The sequence below is a fragment of the Macaca fascicularis genome, chromosome 7 (genome assembly GCF_037993035.2).
Source record: "Macaca fascicularis isolate 582-1 chromosome 7, T2T-MFA8v1.1".
Classification (NCBI taxonomy): Eukaryota; Metazoa; Chordata; class Mammalia; order Primates; family Cercopithecidae; genus Macaca; species Macaca fascicularis.
This window is the reverse complement of record NC_088381.1, coordinates 145,004,014-145,028,736: the sequence shown is the minus strand read 5'-3', so window position 1 is coordinate 145,028,736 and position 24,723 is coordinate 145,004,014. Positions and strand designations below refer to the sequence as shown.

Genomic DNA, 24,723 nt, shown 5'->3' with positions numbered 1-24,723 from the left:
ATCTGGCTCATTACCCTAACACAGAAAAGAAACTATTTTCCTGTCACCCCAAAACCCTGCAGCTAGACTTTTCTAGCTGCTGCACTGGGAACAGTTTCTAAGAGATTCCTTCTACTAGGCCTTCCCTAGAAGCAGGGAGGTAGGCAGGGCAATCAGCTAGTCGGGCAGCCTGCCCCAGATAACTGCTCTTGGAAAGAGTCTGCGTTGTAAGCATTTCTCATGGTATCTTGACTGAAGACAGAATTTTTGAAGCTAAATGACATATAAAAGACAGGAATAAAGTACAGGGTCTCACAACATCCCGTACGAGATTTTTACCAGCCTATGGGTCATAGTAACCAAAGAGGTCATATTGACATCCAGACCTAAATTTAATTAGCTCTGGTCTCCTACTGAAGGTCTATAGAACTTGCTAGTCATCCCTTGCCCTGCTAACTCACCCTCAGTTATTTCTGGGAGACCCCCAAAGTATCTCCTATAGGTTCATAGGCAAACCCGCTATGTTCTTCCACTTCAGCCTCCCCATTCATGGTCTGCTATTCACAAGCTCCTTAAACGGGGGTACCTCATCAGTGTCTGTGGCCTCCATAAGAACATTGTTCTTGTAGTGGTCACTCCTGTTGCCCTGCTGGGAGCAGCGTTCTCTCCCTTCTCTCCTGAGGCCACTCTAAGCCAGCAAGTCACCAAAGTGGAGGGTGGGATAGGGCAGCAGGGACCTCTCACAGACTGGCTGCACTTTGTTAAGTGCGTTTTGAAGCAAAGTTGCATATATCTTTAATTGCACAAAGCCTCACACAGTTACTCCTCTTTCCATTTATCGCCCTTCATGCTTCCTCCCTGGGGCTGGAAATGAGCCTCTCAAGCCATCATAGAAGATAATAGCTCATCAATACCTTCCAGTACCCTTATCTTTCTCCCCAGAGAGCTCTGAACCCAAACAAAACAACTTTCACAAAACCAAACAAATAAAACTCAAAACCCTCTTCAATTCAAAATAGCAAAAGTATGTCAATTGTTGCAAATACTTACAAATACTTGGGTGGACAGAAGTGAGAAGGTTGGTGATGCTTTGTATGCTCCGTCCCATAATTCATAAAACCCAGGAATAGTGGGGATTTCTCGTATAACCTGAAAAGGAAGTCAACTTATTTGCATAAGAAACATAATGCATGAAAGCTCCCATGTCATTGGCAATCTGTGAGAATGCAATCCTGGGAGAAATCTGCAATGGTTGTAGTCCAAAATTTAACAGTGCTTTGTCAAATACACTTTTTGCTATACAAGAATTTTCTCTGTAGGCTCTAAGAAACATCCACTGCACCCTACTCCAAAATAAACACACAGAAATTAAACTCTTTCAATCCAGATAATGCAAAAGACAAAGATAGAAATAGGATTGCCCTAAAAGTAGACTTCACAGTATGGTGGACAGAGCTCAGGATGTGGCTTTAAAGGTCTTAGTTGAATCCAGGCCCTGCCACTTACAAGTTGGAATCCCCTGAGAAAGTCCCTTTCCCGCCAGGCGCGGTGGCTCACGCCTGTAATCCCAGCACTTTGGGAGGCCAAGGCAGGCAGATCACGAGGTCAGGAGTTCGAGACCAGCCTGACCAACATGGTGAAACCCCATCTCTACTAAAAATACAAAAATTAGCCAGGCATGGTGGCACATGCCTGTAATCCCAGCTACTCAGGAGGCTGAGGTAGGAGAATAGCTTGAACCCGGGAGGCAGAGGTTGCAGCGAGCTGAGATCGCACCACTGCACTCCAGCCTGGTCGACAGAGCAAGACTTCCTCTCAAAACAGCAACAACAACAACAACAACAACAACAACAACAACAACAAGCCAACAAAAAACCTGTAAAAACTTGCTTTTGTGGTCTAAGTATATTCTTAGTTTAAAACCAAAATGTTTTGTTACCACTGCTATTTGTTTAAACATCCCTGTTTCAACATTAGCTTTGGCCATAGAGGGTATCTGGGACCAGAAACACAGGATCTCTGTTAAAAGAACACGAAACATCACTTCCACATGACCTGCAATTTCTAGAATGGAGAGAAAGCTTCAATAAACATTCCATGATAGCATGCAACAAAGGCAAGTAAAGGCTGTAATAGAACATTGGCATGGTGTTCTTAAAAGAATAATATTATTTGTCCTGTATTTAGCCAACACAAGGATGTGTTGCTCTTGTTTTCTCATGGTGGGAGATATGAAGTTATGAAGAGATAGTTACTGGATCGAAATAGGAGGAAATGATGCCAGACAGCTAGAAAAAAATATTGGTGTGCATTGATTACACAATAAACAAGTAAATACATAAGGAGCTCTTCTTTACCATTATTCTAAATCTTCAGTGATAAATCACTATACTTCACAAGGATCTATGAATTTTGCAACATATTACTTTTAAATTAATTTGTTTGTTTTTTTTTTTATTTTTTTTTTGAGACAGAGTCTCAAAAAAAACAAGAAAATGCTATGGAGAAGAGCAGCATCGGGGGGCAAAGATAAAGCCAAGTCCTGGTGATATTGTTTGAATCCCTGGATCAAGCTTGGCCTGAACCAGCACAATGCCTAATCCCTGGTCTGCTCAGTTATATGAAACAGCATCCCAATTTAAAGTCATTTAGAGGTGAATTTTCTGTCACTTAGTGCAACCAAGAGAGCAGTAACTGATGCGAAGGCCACATAGACTTGGCTTTTTTTTTTCTTTTTTTTTTTTTTCCTGAAGTATAAATTCCCTTAGCATCTGTGTGGCCCAGCACTACCCTGGATATCCTTAGCTGTCTGGTCACAAATGGGGACTGCTACTTGGCGGTGATTCTCAACCAGGGGTGATTTTGCCCCCAACGGACAGTTAGCAATATCTAGAGACAGTTTTGATTGTCATGGGGTTGGGGGAAGCGCTACTGGCATCTTGTGGATAGAGGCCAGGGATAGTCCAAAATATCCTACAATGTACAGGGCAGCCCCTGCAACGAAGAATAATCCAGCCCAAAATGTCATTAGTGCTCTGTAGATTGTTTTGGCTGCCGTAACAAAATACTTTAGACTGGGTAATTTATAAATAGTGGAAATTTATCATTCACAGTTCTGGAGACTGGAAAGTCCAAAGTCAAGGCACCAGCAGATTCAGTGTCTGGTAAGGGCTCATTCCTCATAGATGGCGCCTTCTCTGTGTCCTGGTATGGCAGAAAGGGTCAACAAGCTCCTTCAGGCCTCTTTTATAAAAGTTTTAATCCCATTCATGAGGGGAGAGCCCTCATGACCTAATCACGTGGCAGGCAGATCGTCTAAGGTCAGGAGTTTGAGACCAGCCTGGCCAATGTAGAGAAACCCTGTCTACTAAAAATACAACAACAAAAAAAACGGGCTGTGGTAGCTCACACCTGTAGTCCCAGCTACTCGGGAGACTGAGGCAGGAGAATTACTTGAACCTGGGAGTTGGAAGTTGCAATGAGCCGAGATCGCACTACTGCACTCTAACCTGGATGACAGAGCAAGACTCTGTCTCAATAAATAAATAAATAAATAAATAAATAAATAGTAAATAAAATAAAGAGTGTTAGGAGTCTTCTGTCCTATAGGCTGTGAACAACTAAGCTTGTTTAGGTCCTGAAATGTCACTGTCATTGTCAGCATGATAAATGCTTTGTGCTATAATAATACAGAGAATCAGGATGTCTATTCCCCAAAGCCTTTGTGATGGAGAAGGTGGGCTTTCCAGAGGCTCTGACTGTGGAATGTGTCTAGAATCCTCTGCATGTTTTCCAGGTTCACCTCCACACCCTCACCTCTGCTCAGCCGGGTCCTTGCTAGGAGCTGGAACCTGCCTAGTGGGTCTCTGATCACAGCCCCATGCTCCACAGACCCCGGACTCTCCACAGCCCCAGCTCCTGCCTTGTCCTGGTTCCTTCTACCAAGGGGCAGCCTTCTTTATAAAGCCGGACTCTTTTCTATTTTTATTTTTTGAGATAGGGTCTTGCTCTATCACCCAGGCTGGAGTGCAATAAATAGTGCAATCACAGCTCACTATAGCCTCCACTGCCTGGGCTTAAGTAATCCTCCTGCCTCAGCCTCCTGAGTAGCAAGGACCACAGACGCACAACAACACTCTAAGCTAATTTTTAAAAACTATTTGTAGGGATGAGGTCTCACTATGCTGCCCAGGCTGGTCTCAAGCTCCAGGCCTCAAGCGATCCTCCTGCCTTAGCCTCCCAAAGTGCTGGGATTACAGGAGTGAGCCACTATGCCTGACCCAAGCCTGACTCTAAAGGACAGAGCTAGTACCAAGCTTGTGCAAGGACAGTGAGAGAGGGGAGACTCAGTAATTATTTTCCCCCAATAATTAATAAGACATTTAAAGGACTTATCAGATCACCACAGCTCCATCATCCCTGGGGAACTGTTTGGTTTAGCAGAACTGTTCCCACTGTGCCCCCTTTCACTTTCTTCTTTCCTTGCCCAGACCCCTCCCCCACTCAGTTGATGTTGCGCAAAGCTTTCAAAAAAACAAGTTTTGTTCCCAGGTCAGCTATATCCTCCCAGGAAGTTTCCCCATCCCAGGGTGAAGTCAGGCCAACACAAGGTGAAGAGTTCGGAGGGTGGGTGGCGGGGGCAGGGGTGTTTTGCGCGGGACAAGGAGTTCTATTTTGTTGTTGTTATTCTTTGTGTCATTTCCAGAGAGATAGGAAGGAAAACATAGTAAACATTTTTCAATTCTGCACAAAAGCCGAGAAGGGATTTTCTTCAGGAACCTCCCTCTGGGTCAAGGCTCTGCCATGGCGGGGAGGCAGAGGGTGGGGGGTTAAGAAATATAAGGCCCAGTTCCCCGTGGAGGCGGGGGTTCGGTGAAACCAATCCCTTGAATGTGAGATGGAACCAACATGCAACTCAGTTTGCTTTGGCTCTCACTGTGCATTTGAGCGAAAGCAAGGGAAGCACTTCCTGTTCCCCTGGCTGAAAGCTCAGCTGACCCCGAGGCTCTTCTGGTCATGCTTAGGTATGTGCGTTTTATGTCACAAAATCCAATATCGACTTAGAGATTTAAAGTAGCCAGTCAAAGATATTAAATGACACTTGCATTTTTCTTCAAAGAGAAATCTTCTTCCTCCTGCCCTAGTTAAGGCCTTAGTTGGGGGCTGCCAGCTGCCAGGGACTGGGCATGGTGAGCTTTTGTCTATTCTCTCCTGAATACCCCTCTCCCCACTTGCTGGTTGCTTTCAGAGTCTAAATGGAGGTGATGGGTGAGGATGCAGGGAAGCAGGAGGGGAGCAGGGGAATAGGGCCGTTTTTACTTGACTGTATGATTGCCAGCTCTCTGGGTGTGGCAGATGGTGAAAGCTCTTTCTGGAGGGTTCCCTGTGTTCTTCAGAAGTTCCCATCTCAGCCAGGTGCAGTGGCTCATGCCTGTAATCCCAGCACTTTGGAAGGCGGAGGCGGGCAGATCACTGGAGCCCAGGAGTTCTAGACCAGCCTGAACAATATGGCGAAACCCCGTCTCTACCAAAAATACGAAAATTAGCTGGGCGTGGTGGTGCACACCTGTAGTCCCTGAGAGGCTGAGGCAGGAGGATCACTTGAACCCAGGAGGCAGAGGTTGCAGTGAGCCAAGAATGCGCCACTGGACTCCAGCTTGGGCAACAGAGCAAGAAACCCTGTCTAAAAAAAAAGAAAAGAAAAGAAAAGAAAAATTCCCATCTCTGAGGTTCTCTCCTGAAGTTCCCTGTTCTATACCTCCATTTCAGGTACGGCTATGACTCCGTCTTCAACCCCCAGAAATCCAGCATCCTCTTGCAACTTCTTCCTGCTGACATCCCTTTGCCCTTCTCGGAGGCCCTACAGGACTTAAAATGACCCCCCCACCTTGGCCCTCTCTCCTGCCATGGTCCAGTCTGATCCACATCTGGCCCATGGGAATAACTCACACAGCCCCTTCACTCATCCTAATGCAGTCCCTCCTGGCACAGTCCCATGGGGGCCCACAGCTCCAAGTGGCTGCATGGAAGCCTCCATCACTGGGCTTGAGTCGAAGGTGGTACCTTCAGCTCCTCGGTGGGGTAGCTTACAGCATAGCTTTGCCCTCTCTGGAAGTTTCTATTCCCAAACTCTCCCCATTCTTCACACTCTTTATATTCTTGGTAGGCTGAGGGCCCTGAGTGCTATGCAAGTGGTTCCCCATTATTTCCTTTGTAAATACTACATATGGGAGTCTGTCTCACGTTCAGTTTGCTATCTGATATTGTGGTAGCCTGCTTCCACGATGGCCCCTAATTGTCACCACCTCCTGGTATTCACATGGTTGTGTCTCCTCCCTTCCTTAACAGGGCCGACCCTTGTAGCCACTTGCTATTGCAGAGCTGATGGCATGCATCTTCTGAGGCTAGGTCATTGTTGTGTGTTGAATGATGTCCCCCCAGAAGATACGTTGCAGCCCTAACCCCTAGGGCCTATAAATGTGACCTTTTCTGGAAATAGTCTTCGCAGCTGTCATCAAGGGTTGTTCTTGACTAGAGTGGGCCCTACATTCACTGACTGGTATCCTCATAAGGAGAGAGAGACACAGAGTAGACAGACACAAGGGAGAAGTCCGTGTGAAGATGGAGACGGAGATTGGAATGATACAGCCACAAGCCAAGAAACATCTGCGGCCATCAGCAGCTGGAAGAGGCAAGGAATTATTTATTCTTTCCCACTTATTCTTTCACCAATGAGCACCTTCCATGTGCCACTGTTCTGACCCTGCTGACAGCGTGGTTTCAGACTTCTGGCCTCCAGAATTGTGAGAGTAAATTTCTATTGTTTTAAGTCATCTTGCTTGTGGTACTTTGTTACAGCAGCCGTGTGGATCTAATATAGTCATAAGAGAGACATTATGACCTCCTCCCTGCTCTCTCTTGAACCACTCATTCTGGGAGAAGTTAGCTGCCATGTCCTGAAGCTACTCAGGGAGGTCTATGGAGAGGTCCATGTGGCAAGGAACTGAGGCCTCCTGCCAATAGCCAGCACCATCTTGCCAGCCTTGTGAGTGTGCTATCTTAGAAGCACATTATACGGCCCCAGTCAAGCCTTCAGATGAGTGCATCACAACTTGACATCTTGACTGCAACCTCATGAGAAACCCTAAGCCAGAACACCCAGCTAAGCCACTCCCCAGTTCCTGACCAAAAGAAACTATGAGATAATAAATGTTTATTATTGTTTTAAGCTACTAAATTTTGAGGTAATCTGTTATGTATCAATAGATAACTAATACTAATATCTGTCGTATTGGGGCCTCACTGTAACTTAGAACAGAAAGAGTTCTGTATTATAATTCTTTTTTTTTTTTTTTTTTGAGACGGAGTTTCGCTCTGTTGCCCAGGCTGGAGTGCAGTGGCCAGATCTCAGCTCACTGCAAGCTCTGCCTCCCGGGTTTATGCCATTCTCCTGCCTCAGCCTCCTGAGTAGCTGGGACTACAGGCGCCCGCCACCTTGCCTGGCTAGTTTTTTGTATTTTTTAGTAGAGACGGGGTTTCACCGTGTTAGCCAGGATGGTCTCGATCTCCTGACCTCGTAATCCGCCCGTCTTGGCCTCCCAAAGTGCTGGGATTACAGGCTTGAGCCACCGCGCCCAGCCTCCATATTATAATTCTTAAACGTTATTTGGAATGGTTAGGGGCCTCAATGCTAGTCTCTCTGGGGATATTTCCAGCAATGGGCCCCACAGCCATTTATAGTGAGTTGTCCCACTTACTCTTTCATCAGTGAGCACCTTCCATGTGTCAGATGCTATATTAGAGACTGGGGCTATAGAAATGAACAGTCTTTTGGGAGGCCCAGACAGGGGGATCACCTGAGGTCAGGAGTTCAAGACCAGTCTGACCAACATGTGGAAACCCCATCTCTACCAAAAAAAAAAAAATACAAAATTAGTTGGGTGTGGTGGCACATGCCTGTAATCCCAGCTACTTGGGAGGCTGAGGCAGGAGAAACCCGAGAGGCAGAGGTTGCGGTAAGCCAAGATTACACCATTGCACTCCAGCCTGGGCAACAAGAGTGAAATTCTATCTCAAAAAAAGAAAAAAAAAGAAATGAACTTAATCTCTTAACTGGTGGTCATTATGGTCTCTGCCAGTGGAGCACAATGGGCAAGAAGGACAGCACTGCTTTGCAGAGAAGGGAAAAGAGAGACATCACTGAGGCACTGAGAAGAGAAGCATTCAGTGGTGTGACCCTGAAGAGGCAAGAAGAGGACCAAGTTCAAGAGTCTGCAAGAACAGTGGGAGGTAGAGCTGGAACTAGGATCCAGACACCCCATTTCTAGTCTTGAATTTGTGCTTCCTGAACTACACTGAGGCTGGCTCATGGTACCAGGGTCTCTGAAGATACCTGGAGGCATGGACTTGAATCCTGCTGGGATACTACTCTTTGGATAATAATTTCTCTATCGAAAGGCAGGGTACAGAGTCTTGGAATCTTGTTTCTGCTCTGCCATCTTAGCTAAATAACTCCCTTTGGAGATCCTTTGAACCCTGATATATCAGCAAGCCCCTCTGAAACATCATAAGCCTCAGGAAAAGAAGGCTGGCCTTCTCCTCCATCTGAATCCTAGCCCTTCTTTTTTTGAGACGGAGTTTCACTCTTGTTGCCCAGGCTGGAGTGCAATGGCGTGATCTTGGCTCACCACAACCTCTTCCTCCTGGGTTCAAGCGATTCTCCTGCCTCAGCCTCCAGAGTAGCTGGGATTACAGGCATGCAAAACCATGCCCTGCTAATTTTGCATTTTAAGTAGAGATGGGGTTTCTCCGTGTTGGTCAGGCTGGTCTTGAACTCTCGACCTCAGATAATCCGCCCGCCTCTGGCCCTTCTTAGTAGTGGTGTTTTCTAAACAGGTTAGATCAGAATTTGACACCTACTGAAATCTCCAGGGTGGCCCCTCCCAAGGTCAAATTGCACATCTTGCCGATGAGAAGAGCCTTCACTTCTTGAGCATCTACTCAGCAGCAAGTGATTTCTCTAATCTTCACAACACCCTCTCAAGGCAAGGGATCATGCACCACACTTGGCAATCTAGGAAAGTGAAGTTCAAGAACAAGCCCCAGGACACATGGCTAGTGGCAGCGAGGCACAGAGCTGGAACTCCAACCCAGGCCTGTCTAACCCTAAATCTCCTCCTATCCACCCTCCTTGCTGCCACAGAGGGTGACTCAGAGGTACTCAGTCTGGGGAATTCAAGCCAGTATCCCAGGAAGTGGAATTTTCTCCAGTGTCCTAGGAAGGAGGGATTACCATGGCATGGGGTGGACCAGGTAGACACAAGAGGCAGTGAAGTTGCATAAAGTGGTGATTAAAGAGAATGGAATCTGCTGTGGTTTGGATATGGTTGTGTCCACCTAAACTCATGCTGAAATTTGACCCTCAGTGTGGGGGTGTTGGGAGGTGGGGCGTAGTGGGAGGTGTCTGGGTCATGGGGGCAGATCTGTCAGGAATGGCTTGGTGCCATTCTCGCAGTGGAGAGTGAGTTTTCACCCTGGCAAGGCTGGATTCTTGTAGGAATGGATTTGTTCCCAAGACAGTGGGTTGTTATAAAGCCAGGATGCCCCTTGGGTTTTCCCTTTGCAAGTGTTCACTCTCCCTTTGACCTTCTGTATGTTGCAGCTCTCACCAGAGGCTGAGCAGATGCTGATGCCATGCTTCTTGATTTTCCCAGCCAACAGAATTGTGAACTGAATAAACCTCTCTTCTTTACAAATTACCCAGTCTCAGGTATCCTGTTATGGCAACACAAAATGGACTAAGACAGGTGGGTGACAGAATGTCCAGGTTTGTAACCTAGCTTTTCCTTGTGCACCATATCTCAGGTTCTTCATCTGAAAATTGGGGATAAGAGCATGTACCTCCTTGGGTTTTGGGGAAGATTAAATGAGATAATGCATGTGAAATTCATGGCAAAAGTAAACTGCCCATTACATTTTTCTGCTATTAACATTGCTATTGACATTACTTTCCCTCCATGGCCACTAGACTCTTGTATCAGGCAAATATTTGAAGAGAGACAAATTTAAACGAAATAGATGTAACTTGGAGGATGATGGCAGAGAAATCTGTGGCTTCATGGTTTTTTTGTTTTGTTTTGTTTTTTGAGACAGAGTCTTGCACTGTTGCCCAGGCTGGAGTGCAGTGGTGTGATCTTGGCTCACTGCAACCTCCGCCTCCTGGGTTAAAGCGATTCTCCTTCCTCAGCCTCCCTAGTAGCTGGGATTACAGGTGCCCGCCACCACGCCCGGCTAATTTTTTGTATTTTTATAGAGACAGGGTTTCACTATGTTGGCCAGGCTGGTCTCGAACTCCTGACCTCGTGATCCACCCGCCTTGGCCCTCCAAAGTGCTGGGATTACAGGCATAAGCCACCTCACCCGGCCTTGAAGTTTGTTTTTCTATTTTTTTTTTTTTCCCAGCTCTAAGACAGCTCCCTGTGTAAGATGACGAGTGTGATTCATTGCAATCAGCTCCTCTCCATGTAATGAGGGAAGTTGGATGTCATCTTGCGGCTTCTGTCCAAGTTGATGCAGTTATCTATTGTGTCCACAGGATGTCGCTATCAATCACGCTTCGACTGAGTACAGCCAAACCAGGATACTCAGGGAATTGGAACCTGTTATCAGACTTCCATTTAGTACAGACACAGCGCCAGGGGGCTGAGCATTCTTCGGCAACACCCTTTGGACCCCTTCTCTACACCAATGCTGTGTGACCTGAAGGGCTGGGGACATGAAGGAGCAGCTCAGCTAAGGTGACCCAGATGGTTGGGCTCGGAGCTGGAAGAACACTGTGGTCTCCTACCTCCCAATTCCTGCATCTGTCCTGCTTGTAAGAGGCTTGCCAAGAACAGGAGCTCTTGTTTGTAGGTCTCTAGGGATGGCCACCGCAGGGAGTGTGATTTGAAGATGGGTTCAGGGTGACATTACAGGCCCCCTTTAGGCTCTGCTGGTTGCAGGCCAGCTCTCTGGGGTGCCTTTCTGATGGCTGCTATTTTAAAGGCAGATAGGATGACATTAACAACTTTTATCATTCAACTAGCAAGGGCTCAGGACGGGCAGCCCCCTTCTGGGAATGTGCCTAACTCCTGCCCCAGAATGGAGGAGTCTCTGTGGCTCTAGGGGAGCTGGCCTTCTGTGGAGTCTGAGCAATGTACTGCACAGGGAGAAGACGCTGCCAGCTGATACCAGTGTCTCTATGCAGAGACATTTCCAGGACACCACGTTAAGCAGCAGAGACACAAGAAGTCAAGGCCCATGTGCTCTGGTGTGGACGTGTGCCTCCTGTGCCTCAGTGGCATCATCTGTACCATGGGAGGTGTGTAATGAGGGGTGCGATCACGACTGCAAGTGCACGTACATAGTAGATGCCCAGGAAGTGCCAGTCCCCATCTCCTTCCCAGTTTCTTCAGAGCCTTCTGGAAGGCACTGGCATAGCCCAGTCCTGAGGCATTGCTTTTTCTTTCATGGATGATCAGGAGCTTCTGTGATTTCTTCCCCCTCACTCTTCATTTTGCCAAGATGTCGCCCATAGTAACCTCAGCAGTGGAGCGGGGATTCTGCACTGTTCCACTGCCCGGGGCTGCACATCCACGTGAGCGGGGCCGACCCGTCCCAGAACGCTTTGCCCTTGGAAGGCAGCATCACCTGCAGGGGCAATGCTGTGGACAGCTCTGGCATGTCCTCCAGGGCTCTGGCATGGTCAGTGAGAAAAGGCCCCCAGGCGTGGGCTTCTCCCATCAGTCAGGTTCAGAAGGCTTCCTGGGGTAAGTAGAGACGCTCCCTACCCAACTGAGTTGTTAAAATGACAGGAGGGAGAGGGGAAGGTCTGGGCCTGTGGCACTGTGATTTTTTTTTTCTTTCTTTCTTTCTTTTTTTTTTTTGGAGACTCGTTGGGGTAGAAATGAGGACAGGAAGAAGTACAATCCGTCTGGGATTGGTTTATTTTTATTGCTTTTTAAAATCATGTGACTAATTGGTGTTCATTGAAAAAGAGAAAACAAAAATAAGCCAAGAGAAGACAGCAAAAATAGTCTGTTAACATCTTGGCAAATATCCTTTTTCTCTGCATAGAAACAGAGAATACTTTTGTTTCACTTATAAAATGTTTCTTGCTGTACACAGCTTTATAACCTGCTTTTTTCTTAATGGAACAATATACTAGGACATGTTTTCAGGCCAACAGATAAATATACTTCACTTGCATTGATGCTATTGGCACCATGGTGTTCTGGTGGTTGGTAATTTACCCTGTCATTCTGTCTCCCTTTACTCAGTGGCAAAAATGACCTGGGCACCTGCCCCTGGGCCTGGGCTGGACATCGGTCCTTGGCAGATGGGGAAGGTTGGTGACCAGCAAGGCACAGAATAAGGACACATGGTCCCAGCAGACCCTTGGGATGACCTTGACCACTTGGACCTTGGAGAGAGAGGGGACAGGAGAACAGAGGGCAATGCCACATGGAGGGGAGGGTGCAGATGGCTGGTGGCTGGAACTCCGGGAGGCTGAGCAGTGGGGGTGGCAGGAGAGAACTGGCTCCTTCTAGATAGGGGAATATCGTGGTTAGGGTTCTGGGGTCAGATTGGATCTGGGCTCTGTCACCTACTAGCTGAGGAATAAATAATTGAGCCTTGGGGCCGGGCGCGGTGGCTCATGCCTGTAATCCCAGCACTTTGGGAGGTCAAGGCGGACGGATCACCTGAGGTCGGGAGTTCAAGACCAGCCTGACCAACATGGAGAAACCCCATCTCTACTAAAAATACAAAATTATTAGCCGGGGTGGTGGTGCATACCTGTAATCCCAGCTACTTGGGAGGCTGAGGCAGGAGAATCACTTGAACCTGGGAGGCAGAGGTTGTAGTGAGCCGAGATCACGCCATTGCTCTCCAGCCTGGGCAACAAGAGCGAAACTCCATCTCAAAAATAAAATAAAATAAAATAAAATAAATAATTGAGCCTTGGATCATCACCTATAAAACTAATAATAGATCAGATTGATGTGCCAGGATTAAATGAAAGAATCTACAAGCTATAAAAAGTGCTGCGTGGCAGCTGCCTTTAAACTTATTCTTACCATTGACTTTGTTATTGTTGTTGCTGCATTTCCAGGTAATGCAGAAGGGCTTCCCTCTTCCCTAGCCCATCCCTCTTTCTCATTTCTCTCACATTCCTGCTTCCTTTCTCTTCCTTTTCCCCTGCAAGAGCTTTGGCTCTGGGAGCAGTGGCAGGAGGGAGGGAAGAGGCTGCAGCCGCTACAGCCTCATGCCACATGGGGGCAGCAAGGCCCTCTGAAATGTGGGCCTGCCTCTCCCACCGTGCCTTCTGGCGGGTGCAACGGCCCAGAAGAAAGAAATCCATACCCACCTGGGCCCAGGTAGGGAGGCACTGCCCAGAGGGGTCCCACGGTCCCCAGGCTGGACCGGCCAGGCCCTGGCAGCCAGAGTGGGTGACTGTGACAACAGGTCCCGGGAAGGCAGGGTGCCCCAGAGTGGGGCTGGGTCTGCTAAAGAGGGAGCTGGAGAATCTGGAGAAGGGTGGGAAGGAGGTGTGAGGGTTCTCCAGGAACCTACAAGGCTCCAGGTGCCATGAGAGGTGGCCCTAGGAAATTGGCCAGCCGAACTTGGTCTTTGGGACAGCCCAGAAGAGAGAATTAAGTGGGAGTCAGTATAGCACAGTGGCTCAGCACACGGGCTCTGGGGGCTGGCTGGACCTGGCCGCCACTGGTGGCTCTGGTGCTTACCAGTTATGTGGCCTAGATCGATTCACTTAACCTCTCTGAGCCTCCATTTCCTCACCTGTAAATAATAGTGGTACCTACCTCATAGAGTTTGTGAAAACTAAGGTAATATACACAGAGCACTTGGCACACTGCCCAATCCACGGGAGCTTAGTTATTTTTTATCACTATCAGGTAAGTTGGCCTGGAGAGCTGGGAGACAGCTGTGTATAGAAAATGTATGTGCTGGCCGTGCACATGCATGGTGGCTCAAGCCTATAATCCTAGCACCTTGGGAGGATTGCTTGAGGCCAGGAGTTTAAGACTAGCCTGGTTAGTTCAACATGGCAAGAGCCCTATCTTTACAAAAAATACAAAAATTAGCCAGGTGTGGTAGTGCACAACTGTGGTCTCAGCTACATGGGAGTCTGAGGCGGGGGGATTGCTTGAGCACAGGAGGTCAAGGCTGCAGTGAGCCACAGTCGCACTACTGCACTCTAGCCTGAGTGATAGAGCGAAACCCTATCTTAAAAAAAAAAAATAGACCAGGTGCGGTGGCTCACACCTGTAATCCCAGCACTTTGGGAGGCCAAGGCGGGCAGATCACCTGAGGTCGTGAGTTTGAGACCAGCCTGGCCAGCAGATGGTGAAACCCCGTCTCGCCAGCAGAGATGGTGAAACCCCGTCTCTACTAAAAATACAAAAATTAGCTGGGCGTGGTGGTGCACGCCTGTAGTCCCAGCTACACGGGAGGCTTAGGCAGAAGAATTGCTTGAACCTGGGAGGTGGAGGTTGCAGTGAGTCAAGATCACGCCAGTGCACCTCAGCCTGGGTGACAGAGTGAGACTCCCTCTCAAAAAAAAAAAAGAAAGAAAGAAAGAAAGAAAATGAATGTGTTTCCCTAAGTTCACAACTGTAGCTGGGTATTCTTTGTAGGACCAGGTTGGGGTATGCATGGCTGGGGATCTGGAGAGGAAAGAATTGGGAGGTTGGGGTCAAAGGGCAATTCTAATAAAGAACAAGGAGTGGGGGCCTCTAGGCTTGGCTGCTTTGAAACCGGGTAAAGACTCCAGTCGCCTTCCTGGTTAAGGAACATGTTGTATGTGTCCACACCATACCTCTTTCCTCCAGGCTGCTCTTGAAGCAGTCCCACTCCTCCTGGGGGTGCAGAGCAGGGGTCTACAGTGGTGCCTGCATGGGAAGTAGAAGAGGGCTAGCATGGAGGAGAAGGGGGCTCAGTGTCCTTGAGCAGCTAAGGCCTGTTGGTCAACCTGGGTCCACCCTGCAGGGAAGCAGGTGTCCCTGCTGGCCTCCTTGTCGTGCCTGGACCAGGCCTCCCATTTCCTGCTAATGAGGCGCGGCTCCTCCAATGGCAGAGGGGCTATGCTCCTAGCAGGCAGGCTAGCGGGTGGGTGAGCAAGGGTGAGAGTGTGTCTGCCTGTGTTCTTTTAACGTCTCCAGAAAGGTCACTGAGGGGTCTCCATTAGGAGCGGTCTTGAGCCCTGTACTATTTTCTCATACAATTTAATCTACTCCCTGGATGGCCTCCAGTGTGTGAGCCACTGACAATCGCAGGTTTTTGCAATCAATTTCCTGGAAGCCGCGGCCCAGCCGGCAGCCACATGATGGATATATGCTAGGCGACCTGGTTCAGCAGAGGCTGAGGGGGCTTAGGAACCCCAGGCTGCCTTCCCACACCATGGCAGGGTCCCCGAAATGTAGGACGCATGCACTTCTGACCGCCAGCTCCACCCTGAAGCATCAATGCCTGGAGAACCACTCACACATGTGCACAAAGAGACATGAGTGAGCATGCTCGGTGCAGAATTGTTTGTATGGTAAAAACTGGAGCCGCCTTATCTGTTCATCAGGCAGGGCTGCTGCATTCTGGGTGTGGATGGCATCCCCTGGAATTGTGCAGAGGCACCATTTACCGTGAAAACCTTTTGACCCATGTCCCCTAGAGCTGGGACCCTGAGTGAGGGTGGGAGTGGGAGGGGCGTGGTTGAATTAACTGTGTTACAGGCATGCATGGAATATTAGGTAGAGGCTAAAAAAAAAAAAAAAATGAGGATAGCTAGGTGTGGTGGTGCACACCTGTGGTCCCAGCTACTCATGAGACTGAGGCAGGAGGATTGCTGGAGCTCAGGAAGTTGAGGTTGTAGTGAGCTATGACTGCACTAGTGCACTCCAGCCTGGGCAAGAGTGAAACCACATCTCTAGAAAAAAGAAAAAAAAAAGAGGATGTTCTATTTTTGTTGACATGAGAAAATGTCCAGGATACACAGTTATGGGGGGGGAGTTGCAAAGCAGTGTGGTCAGCGTGATCCCCTTCATGTAAAATCAAAGCAAAACAAAGATCTTGACATCATCCCCCTGGGTATGTACATGTACTATGCAGGGAAATGCCCAGAAGTCTGGGATGATTGGGGAAAACAGTGATATTGGCCAGAAATGGAATAAAAGGAATTTTTCACTTTTCTTTCTTTTTTCTTTTCTTTTTTTTTTTTTTTTTTTGAGATGGAGTCTCGCTCTGTCGCCCAGGCTGGAATGCAGTGGCGAGATCTCAGCTCACTCCAACCTCTGCCTCCTGGGTTCAAGTGATTCTCCTGCCTCTGCCTCCTGAGTAGCTAGGATTACAGGCGCGCACCACCACACCCAGTTAATTTTTGTGTTTTCAGTAGAGATGGGATTTTATCATGTTGGCCAGGCTGGTCTTGAATGCCTGACCTCAAGTTATCCACCTGCCTCAGCCTCCCAAAGTGCTGGGATTACAGGCGTGAGTCACCGTGCCTGGCTCACTTTTCTTCTCTCTTTACCTCTGCTCACACTTTTTTCCCTAGGGAGGGAAAAAAATGTGTAAAAATAGAAAAAGAAAGTTCCCTCCTTTCTTCTTTGCCTGTTACCTAACTCCCTCATCCATCAAAGCCTTCCGCAAATTCCTAAATTCCCATTTTTTATCATCCCCTACAGAGCAGCTCCCTCCAAAGTTCCTTCCCATTTACTCTCCAAGAAGGAGCCCTGGGCAGGAGAGCTGGACATTGCCTGGACCCACATCAAAAGGTCCCTGCTGCACTGGAAGGGTCAAAGCATCCTATGCCCAACCTGGCCTTGTGATCTGAGTCTGGGGCTGCGGTGGCCAGGTTGTCCAGTGGACACTGTAGAGGCAGCCTCAGGGTGAGAAGCCCCTCATGTGGACCCGCAGCAGGGGACATAAGTGGGAAGGAATTCGAAGGCTGAGGGGGGAGGCAGGGGTGTAGCTACACCAAATAAAGCTCCTTCTTCTCACACCTGCCAGCATGCTGGGAGGATGCTACCTGTAGCATCCTAGGGATGGCAGAAAGGGGCAAGCACGGCTCTGCCTCTGGCCTCTGTGCCTGGTGCAGGCTCCACTGTGGTGTGGGGTCTCTGGCAGTGAGGACTAGGCTACAGCCACCACTCTGGCCTGTGAATCCTAAAGGAATCGGGGCACGACAGTCCCCATTGCCAACATAGAGTCCCTCAAACTCGTCCTGCCAGGCTAGGGCAACAGCTGTGACCCTCCAGGACTGTGCTCTGAGGAAGGAGCCTTCCACTCTAGAGACTGTGTGGCTGTCAAGCCTACCAAGGGCCCAGCCTCCACTTCCCGGGGAGCCTTTGTTTTCTCCTTCCTTGCTCTAGAAGGAAGAATGGGGGCTGGGGGCACGATCATGGACTATACACCTCTTCTGTGATAGGAGCCCGGCTGGTTTCCTGATACTTCAGCCCATTCACATGGTTTAACCGCCCTATAGATGAGGCTCACAGACATGGGAGTGACGGAGTGTGACTTGGCCACACAGCCGGAAGATACAGAGCTGAGATCCGTACCCCGGTCCTTCCATCCCAGGGGCCATTCATTCCCACGATGCCTCAGTGCAGCCTCGCTGTTCTGCAGGCTCAGAGAGGATGCTTACCCTTTACTCCTGGTGAGCAGAGAACCTAGCCATGGAAGGAAGCCCACAGAGGGAAAAGCTCCTGGGGCTCCTGGGGGCTCCCCAGCCCTCCCTGACCACTCCTCTGCGGGGGCTGCTTCCATGCTTCCAGGGGTCTTCCTTGCTTCCCAGTCCTCTGCATGCTTCCCTGACACCTCCACTTATGGAGCTCAGAGCCTGCTTGCGGGAGTCAGGTCAGCCAGGCCTTGACCCCGCCCTCCCCCCCGCTCACGGATTCAGGGTCCTTTTTGCTGGCATCACCCTGTCCCAGCCAGACGGGGAGGACTCCTTCTTCTAAGCTCTCAGCCCTTCCTGCCAACATCTTTTAGCCAAGATTCAGCGAATCAGCAAAGTCTGATGGTTAACATGGCTTCCATCCCAGCTCTGTCATCACTAGGCATGTGACCTTGAGAATGTCTCGGAACATCTGTCTCCCAGTGTTATCATCTATAAAATGGGAATGCTAACAGCGATATTCCTAGAGCTGTTGCAAGCGTCAAACATACACATAATCGGAACAGCTCCCCACGGTGGTTCGCACTCTGTATGTCTTTACTGTTACTGTTACCTCTTTCTTCCTCTGAGCTCCTTCCACAGGATGGGTTATTCTGCAGATCCATGGCTGGGAGGAAATTAGAGTGGGCTGGATGGAAACCAGGCAGTGGGCCTGATGAAACTGCCATATGGTGCTTTGCTCAGAGCTGTATATGGGAAGAACAAGTTCATATGCCAGTTGGGTGGTGGTGGAGACCGGGGAGGGAAGTAACAGGGACAGGGCTTTGCATATGCTCTATTTTTTGCTCCCTACCTTTCCCTAAAGCCCATGGCCTCCAATCCCCATTGTCCCCCTTTCCTTTGGGTCTCTGGGTCTCAGATCATCTTGTGAAAAACCCCATGGAGAGGTGTGGCAGCTGGAAAGAGGAGGAAGTGAGATGGATACCATGCTGTCTAGTGGCTGGCACCCTGTGTGAGCTCAGCTACTGGCAGGTTCTACTGTGGTGTTTAACAGTAACTGTGAGCAGACCGGGCGCGGTGGCTCACGCCCGCCTGTAATCCCAGCACTTTGGGAGGCCAAGGCGGGCGGATCACGAGGTCAGGAGATCGAGACCATCCTGGCTAACACGGTGAAACCCCGTCTCTACTAAACATACAAAAAATTAGCCAGGCGTGGTGGCGGAAGCCTGTGGTCCCAAATACTAGGGAGGCTGAGGCAGGAGAATAGCGTGAACCCGGGAGGCAGAGCTTGCAGTGAGCCGAGATGGCGCCACTGCACTCCAGCCTGGGCGACAGAGTGAGACTCCGTCTCAAAAAACAAACAAACAAACAAAAAAACAGTAACTGTGGGCAAAGCCAGTGTGAGTTTCTCAAGCCAATTGTGGTTTCTCTTTAATTCTTTCTCTCTACAAGAGAACCTTGAAAAGAAAGTCATTCTTGATACAAAGCACCGGGAGCCCTCACAGTTGGCCCTAAAAACAAATAGCTCCTTATCTGGCACATGTATATCTCTTTGCTTTCCCTGCTGTGTTTCCCCTGAAAATACCACATCTGTCCTGCTCGCCACTGAGTCCTGATGCACCAAGCATGAACTAACAGTCGATCTGTACTTGTAGACATGGTGATGGAGGAGGGATCTGCAAACTTGGGAGCTTTACGAGAGAGCCAGCACCTGTGAAAGGGCCTGATACGGTGTCTGGCACGTAGTAGGTACCCCAGAAATGCCACTTGACTCTGAGTCTGGGGGGCTGTTTGGTTGTCACCAATTTTGATGTATTTCTGGGCTAACACGTCCAGCAAGCAGGTGTGACCACACCCAGACTGTCCAGGCTTAGCCAAGGAACCAGCAGCCAGTCCTTCCTGTGCAACGAGCCCAGCTCCAGCAGCTCACGTTGACTCCACCCAGCCAGCTCTCTCAGAGGGTGGTATCTGCCTTCTGCTGCACAGGGTCTTTAATGTAATGTGTCCGTTTCAGGGTTGCCTCTTGAGGAGGATAGAAGCCACCTCTAGCAACCCTCTGCTCAGCAGATAATGTCCCTTGCTAGCACTGATCCAAGGGGAAACGGGACCCACAGGTCCTTTGCAAAGGCTTCTTGAGGATAAGGAGGAGTTTCCCTCCGGGGTTCCTTTCTCGGCATTGAGGACTAAGGCATTTTCCCAGCAACGGAATTCATTGTCTGACTAGTGCTTCCTGGAAGTCAAAACATGGTCAACATCAGGTGACCAGGGCCTCTAGAAGCCTTTGTCATAGTCATTTCCATGCTTTTATGTAAGTTGGCCAGCCTGGACACACAGGTGACCTGCTACTCCTTGAGGGTTCTTAGGCAGAGGAACCTCTGGCCAGGCCTCCTGGTGACTGGAAATGATGCAGTGAGGAACTGCTGAGCACCAAGACCACCGTCCAGCCCCACCCCCACTCCTGCCCCACCTGCAGGCCCCCCTCAGGCACTCTAATGTGCCTGCGCCTGCCCACCTCAGGGCCTTTGTTACACAAAGGCTTGCAGCAGTGGTTCTGAAACTCCAGCATGCATCAGAAGCCCCTGGTGCGCTTATTCATGGATTCTGGGCCTCTTCTGCGAGTTCCTGATTCAGTAGGTCTGGGGTGGGGTCCGAGAATTTGCCTTCCTTACAAATTTCTTTGCAGAAGTGGCTCACACCTGTAATCGAGCACTTTGGGAAGCTGAAGCAGGAGAATTGCTTGAGCCCAGGAGTTCAAGACCAGCCTGGAAAACATAACAAGACCTGTCTCTACAAAAAATTAAAAAATTAGTCTGGGCATGGTGGCTCACGCCTGTAATCCCAGCACTTTGGGAGGCCAAGGTGGGTGGATCACCTGAGGTCAGACGTTCTAGACCAGCCTGGTCAACATGGTGAAACCCCGTCTCTACTAAATATACAAAAATTAGCCGGGCGTGGTGGTGGGTGCCTGTAATCCCAGTTACTCAGGGGGCTGAGGCAGGAGAATAGCTTGAACCCGGGAGGCAGAGGTTGTAGTGAGCCGAGATTGTGCCATTGTGCTCTAGCCTGGGCAACAAGAGTGAATTCGTTCCAAAAAAAAAATAAGGTGGGTGTGGTGGTGTGTACCTGCAGTCCCAACTACTTGGGAGGCTGCGGTGGGAGGATCACTTGAGCCCAGGAGGTTGCAGTGAGCTGAGTTTGCACCACCACACTCCAACCTGGACAACAAATACCCTGTCTCAAAAAAAAATGTTTAAACCAGATTCCTTGGTGATTCTTATGCTGCTAGGCCAGGGACCACATTATGAGAACCACCAGTATAAGCTATTTCTTCACTTGTCACTTCCTCGGGGAACCCTTCCTTGACCTCACCAAACAGAGGAGGTTCTCATACTAGGTGCTTTCATGGGATCCAGTACTTCTCCTTCATGTCACTTATCACATTTTGCATTTACTATAAATTTATGAAAATGTTAAATTGATATCAGTCTCCCTCTTAAGCCTATGTCTGTTTTATATACCTTTGTCTCCCTGGAACCTAATATGGCGCCTTCTACATAGTAGGTGCTCAACAAGTTACTGCTATATGAATGAATGAATGAATGAGTGAATGAGTGAATGAATACATGCAAAAGACATTCAGAGGCTCAGGCAACCCTGAGTGCTAGGAGAGCATGGCTACTGGAACCAGATTCTCTGGGTTCAACTCCAGTTGGTTATTACTAGCTGTTTGACCTTGAGTTGGCTACTTAATCTCTCCACATGTCACGTTCTCGTCTGCAAAATGGGAATGTTACTAGTACCTGTGAGTAGTTCATAGGGTTGTATGAGGATTAAATGAGCTAATTTGTCTAGAGGGCTTCCTTTTCTGCCTACCACATGTGAAATACTATCCAAGGTGATGGCTTCATTGTTACCAAAGTGCCTGGCACGGAGGCTCCGCTTGCTTTAGTAAGACCCTGGGCGGGCGCGGTGACTCATGCCTATAATCCCAGTACTTTGGGAGACCAAGGCTGGTGGATCACCTTAGGTCAGGAGTTTGAGACTAGCCTGGCCAACATGGCGAAACTCTGTCTCTACTAAAAATACAAAAATTAGCTGGGCGTGGTGGTGCATGCCTGTAGTCCCAGCTACTCAGGGGTCTGAGGCAGGAGAATCACATGACTGCAGGAGGCAGAGGTTGCAGTGAGCCGAGATTGCGCCACTGCACTCCAGCCTGGGCGACAGAGCAAGGGTCCGCCTCAAAACAAAACAAAACAAAACAAAACAAAACAGAAAAACAAAGACTCTGTCCAGGGATCAGCTTCTGGAGCATTTCCTCTGGTCGACTTGGGCAAGACCTAGACACAAGGAAGTAGCCCAGATTTGGATTTTGATTAACTTTCCCAGAATGCTCCATCCCCACCTACCAGGCCTCCATGATGGTCACACACAGTGTTGGGCGGTGGAGGGCCTGGCTCCGGCTCCTCCAGCTGCTCCCCATGTGGATGGAGCTGATGTTTCTGGCCTTCCCTTACCACCACCGGCCTGGCTTGGAGCTGACTCACCGCCAGGAGGGGGTGGTGATTAGTATGCAGGGCGAGTACTGGGAGGAAAGCTGTCTCCACGCAACAGCTCTTGATGTGTTTCTCTGATTAATGTGGCAGAGAGAACATTGCAGCTTTTTCCTGAATGGTCGCCACGTGGAGCCGGAGTCATTAGCATTGTGTCTCCTGCTTGCCATGACCCGCTGACCAACCTAAGTAGATAAAAATGAAAATGGCCAAGACAGCTGCAAGGCTCAGAAACAAACTGCCTGGTGGCTTTGCAGCCACGGGAGGGTCTTTTATGTGGAAGGTTTCTGGAACAGCCCTCCCTTCTCCATCCTTTCACACCCCTCCAAAGCCGTCCTTAAAGTTTTTGCTTCTGTATCTGCTGGTTCCCAGGGCGGTCAGAATTCCTTTCTCAGGAGTGGAGCCCAAGTTGGGGCACCTGTATCAAAAGCTCCCCCAAGGGTGTGTGCTCCAAACCAAAAGAGTGTGGGAGGAGGGGACAGGGGCTTCCGGGGGAGGGATCAGATTGGGCAAAGGATAGGAGATAAGGGAGCCAGGGCAAGTAGGGATCTGTGATGGATCAACCAGGCTAGGGCAAAAGAGGGCACGGGAGAACCTGAACTGAGAGCAACAGGGAGTTTGTTGTGCAGGCTGAACAGGAGGATAAATTGGAGGCCCAGTCTGGAAGTGGGGAAAACCATGAGGAAGCCGTTGTCATAATCCAGCAGGGAGTGCACCCACACATTCCTCGGTGCACTTCCTCCCCACCCTGGAGAGCTCTGTGCATCTATGTGCAAGCTCTGGAGGCTAAAAGCTTGTTTTGTTCAAGGAGACTAATACAACCAGTGGCAACCTGACAGCCTCCCGAGGGTAGGAGTGATGGTTGGGGGAGCTCCTTCTATAGCTCTGCTTCCTCCTGGGCTCTTTGGCTTGGACCCGTGTGGCCCTGTTGCCCTGAATTATTGCTTTTGGATTTTTCTTTTTTTTTCTAATTTGCCATATTCTTTCTCGGGGTCTCAGTTTACCCATCCGTGCAATGAGGATGGGTCAATGGTGCCTGAGCTTGCTGGGAAGCAGGATAAGACACAAAGGCAGCACCAGACATCAGGAAGCTAGAGTTCAAGCCGGCACCACTCCCCAGCATTGTGCCTCTGCCACCGACCCCACACCACCATCCCCACTCTATTTGGGTGGTGGTCTTCAAGCCAGCCCCACGGCTTCCCCTTGCCAGAAAGCAGGTCTCTGCACTCGGCCTGAGCTGCAAGGGAATGAGCAATGGTGCTAATTGTGAAGCCGACAGGAGAGGCTGTGGGTAGGCAGCCGAGAGAGAAATCATCTTGTGATACGCCAATTACTGATCAGCTGGGACATAATTGTGGGGCTGCCATTCCGGCTGCTGGAGGTACCAGGCCTCCCTCTCGTTAATCAATGATAATCCAGAATTACGACCCTTAATGATTTGCAAAGACACTTATGCACACACGCACACATGCTCTCATATGAACACAAGTAATTGATAATCAACCATGTAATTTGAGGCAATAATTCTGTCCGGGATAGATGACAGGCTCCACCCTGCCAGCAGAACAGAGCCCAAATCACAGCGGACCCCTGCAACGGGTGGCAGATTCTCCAGGGGAGGGGGCTTCTTTCCTCCTCCAGTGTAGGTATTGAGGGGACCTCCAATTGTCTCTAGGCTGTGGTATATGGTAGTTTTTGTTTCCTATTTTCACTTATCTATGTTTTCTAAATTTTGTACATTATTATTAGCAGCATTTAAAAACATCATTGGCCAGGCATGGTGGCTCATGCCTGTAATCCCAACACTTTGGGAGGGTGAGGTGGCAGATCACGTGAGTCCAGGAGTTTGAGGTTAGCCTGGGGAATAGAGTGAAACCCCATCTCTACAAAAAATAGCCAAACATGGTGGCGCATGCCTGTGGTCCCAGCTATTCATGAGGCTGAGGTGGGAGGATCGCTTGAGCCCAAAAGGCAGAGGATGCAGTGAGCCATGGTCACACCACTGCACTCCAGCCTGGGCAAGGAAGTGAGACTCTGTCTCCACAAGAGATAATAAAAAATAAAATGCATATATGCTGAAGTAAAAATTATATACTACTACATGCACAAAAAGACATCTACAAGGATGTCAAGGCAGCATTTTAGTAACAGCCAAAAACTGAAAACAACGGAAAGGCTCGTCAAGAGTGAAATGGTTAATGGTGTCCCATTTCTACCATAGAATACTATGCAGGAGTCAAAAGAATGAGGCAGACCTTCGTGTACTGAGAAAGGTCACAGAGTGCAAGGAGGCCATTCTCAGGGTAACAGAGAGTCCTGCTTGCCTCACCCTGTTCCTGACCCTGCCAGCTACTCGGGAGGTTGAGGCAGGAGAATTGCTTGAACCCAGGAGGCAGATGTTGCAGTGAGCCAAGATCGTGCCACTGCACTCCAGCCTGGGTGACAAAGCAAGACTCTGTCTCTAAACAACAACAACAACAACAACATCATTGTCATTGCTATACTGGATTGGGCAAAGGATGGGAGAAG

General features: G+C 49.2%; 2 long non-coding RNA genes across 6 annotated transcripts in view; one reads left to right on the top strand and one right to left on the bottom strand.

Moving 5' to 3' along the window:
• LOC107130459 (uncharacterized) overlaps positions 1–24,723 on the top strand; it is a 174,778-nt gene that overhangs the window by 14,186 nt on the left and 135,869 nt on the right. For 2 of the 5 annotated variants that reach the window (XR_010588573.2, XR_012416029.1), the window contains exons 2-4: positions 5,749–6,670; positions 9,641–9,785; positions 10,574–11,786. This is a non-coding gene — a long non-coding RNA (uncharacterized lncRNA). The remainder of the gene's footprint in view (positions 1–5,748; positions 6,671–9,640; positions 9,786–10,573; positions 11,787–24,723) is intronic. The other 3 variants (XR_012416032.1, XR_012416030.1, XR_012416031.1) reach the window with 2 other exon arrangements.
• Positions 1–24,723, bottom strand: part of LOC135972026 (uncharacterized) — a 43,427-nt gene that overhangs the window by 3,467 nt on the left and 15,237 nt on the right. The window contains exon 2 of the long non-coding RNA XR_010588575.2: positions 1,030–1,128. This is a non-coding gene — a long non-coding RNA (uncharacterized lncRNA). The remainder of the gene's footprint in view (positions 1–1,029; positions 1,129–24,723) is intronic.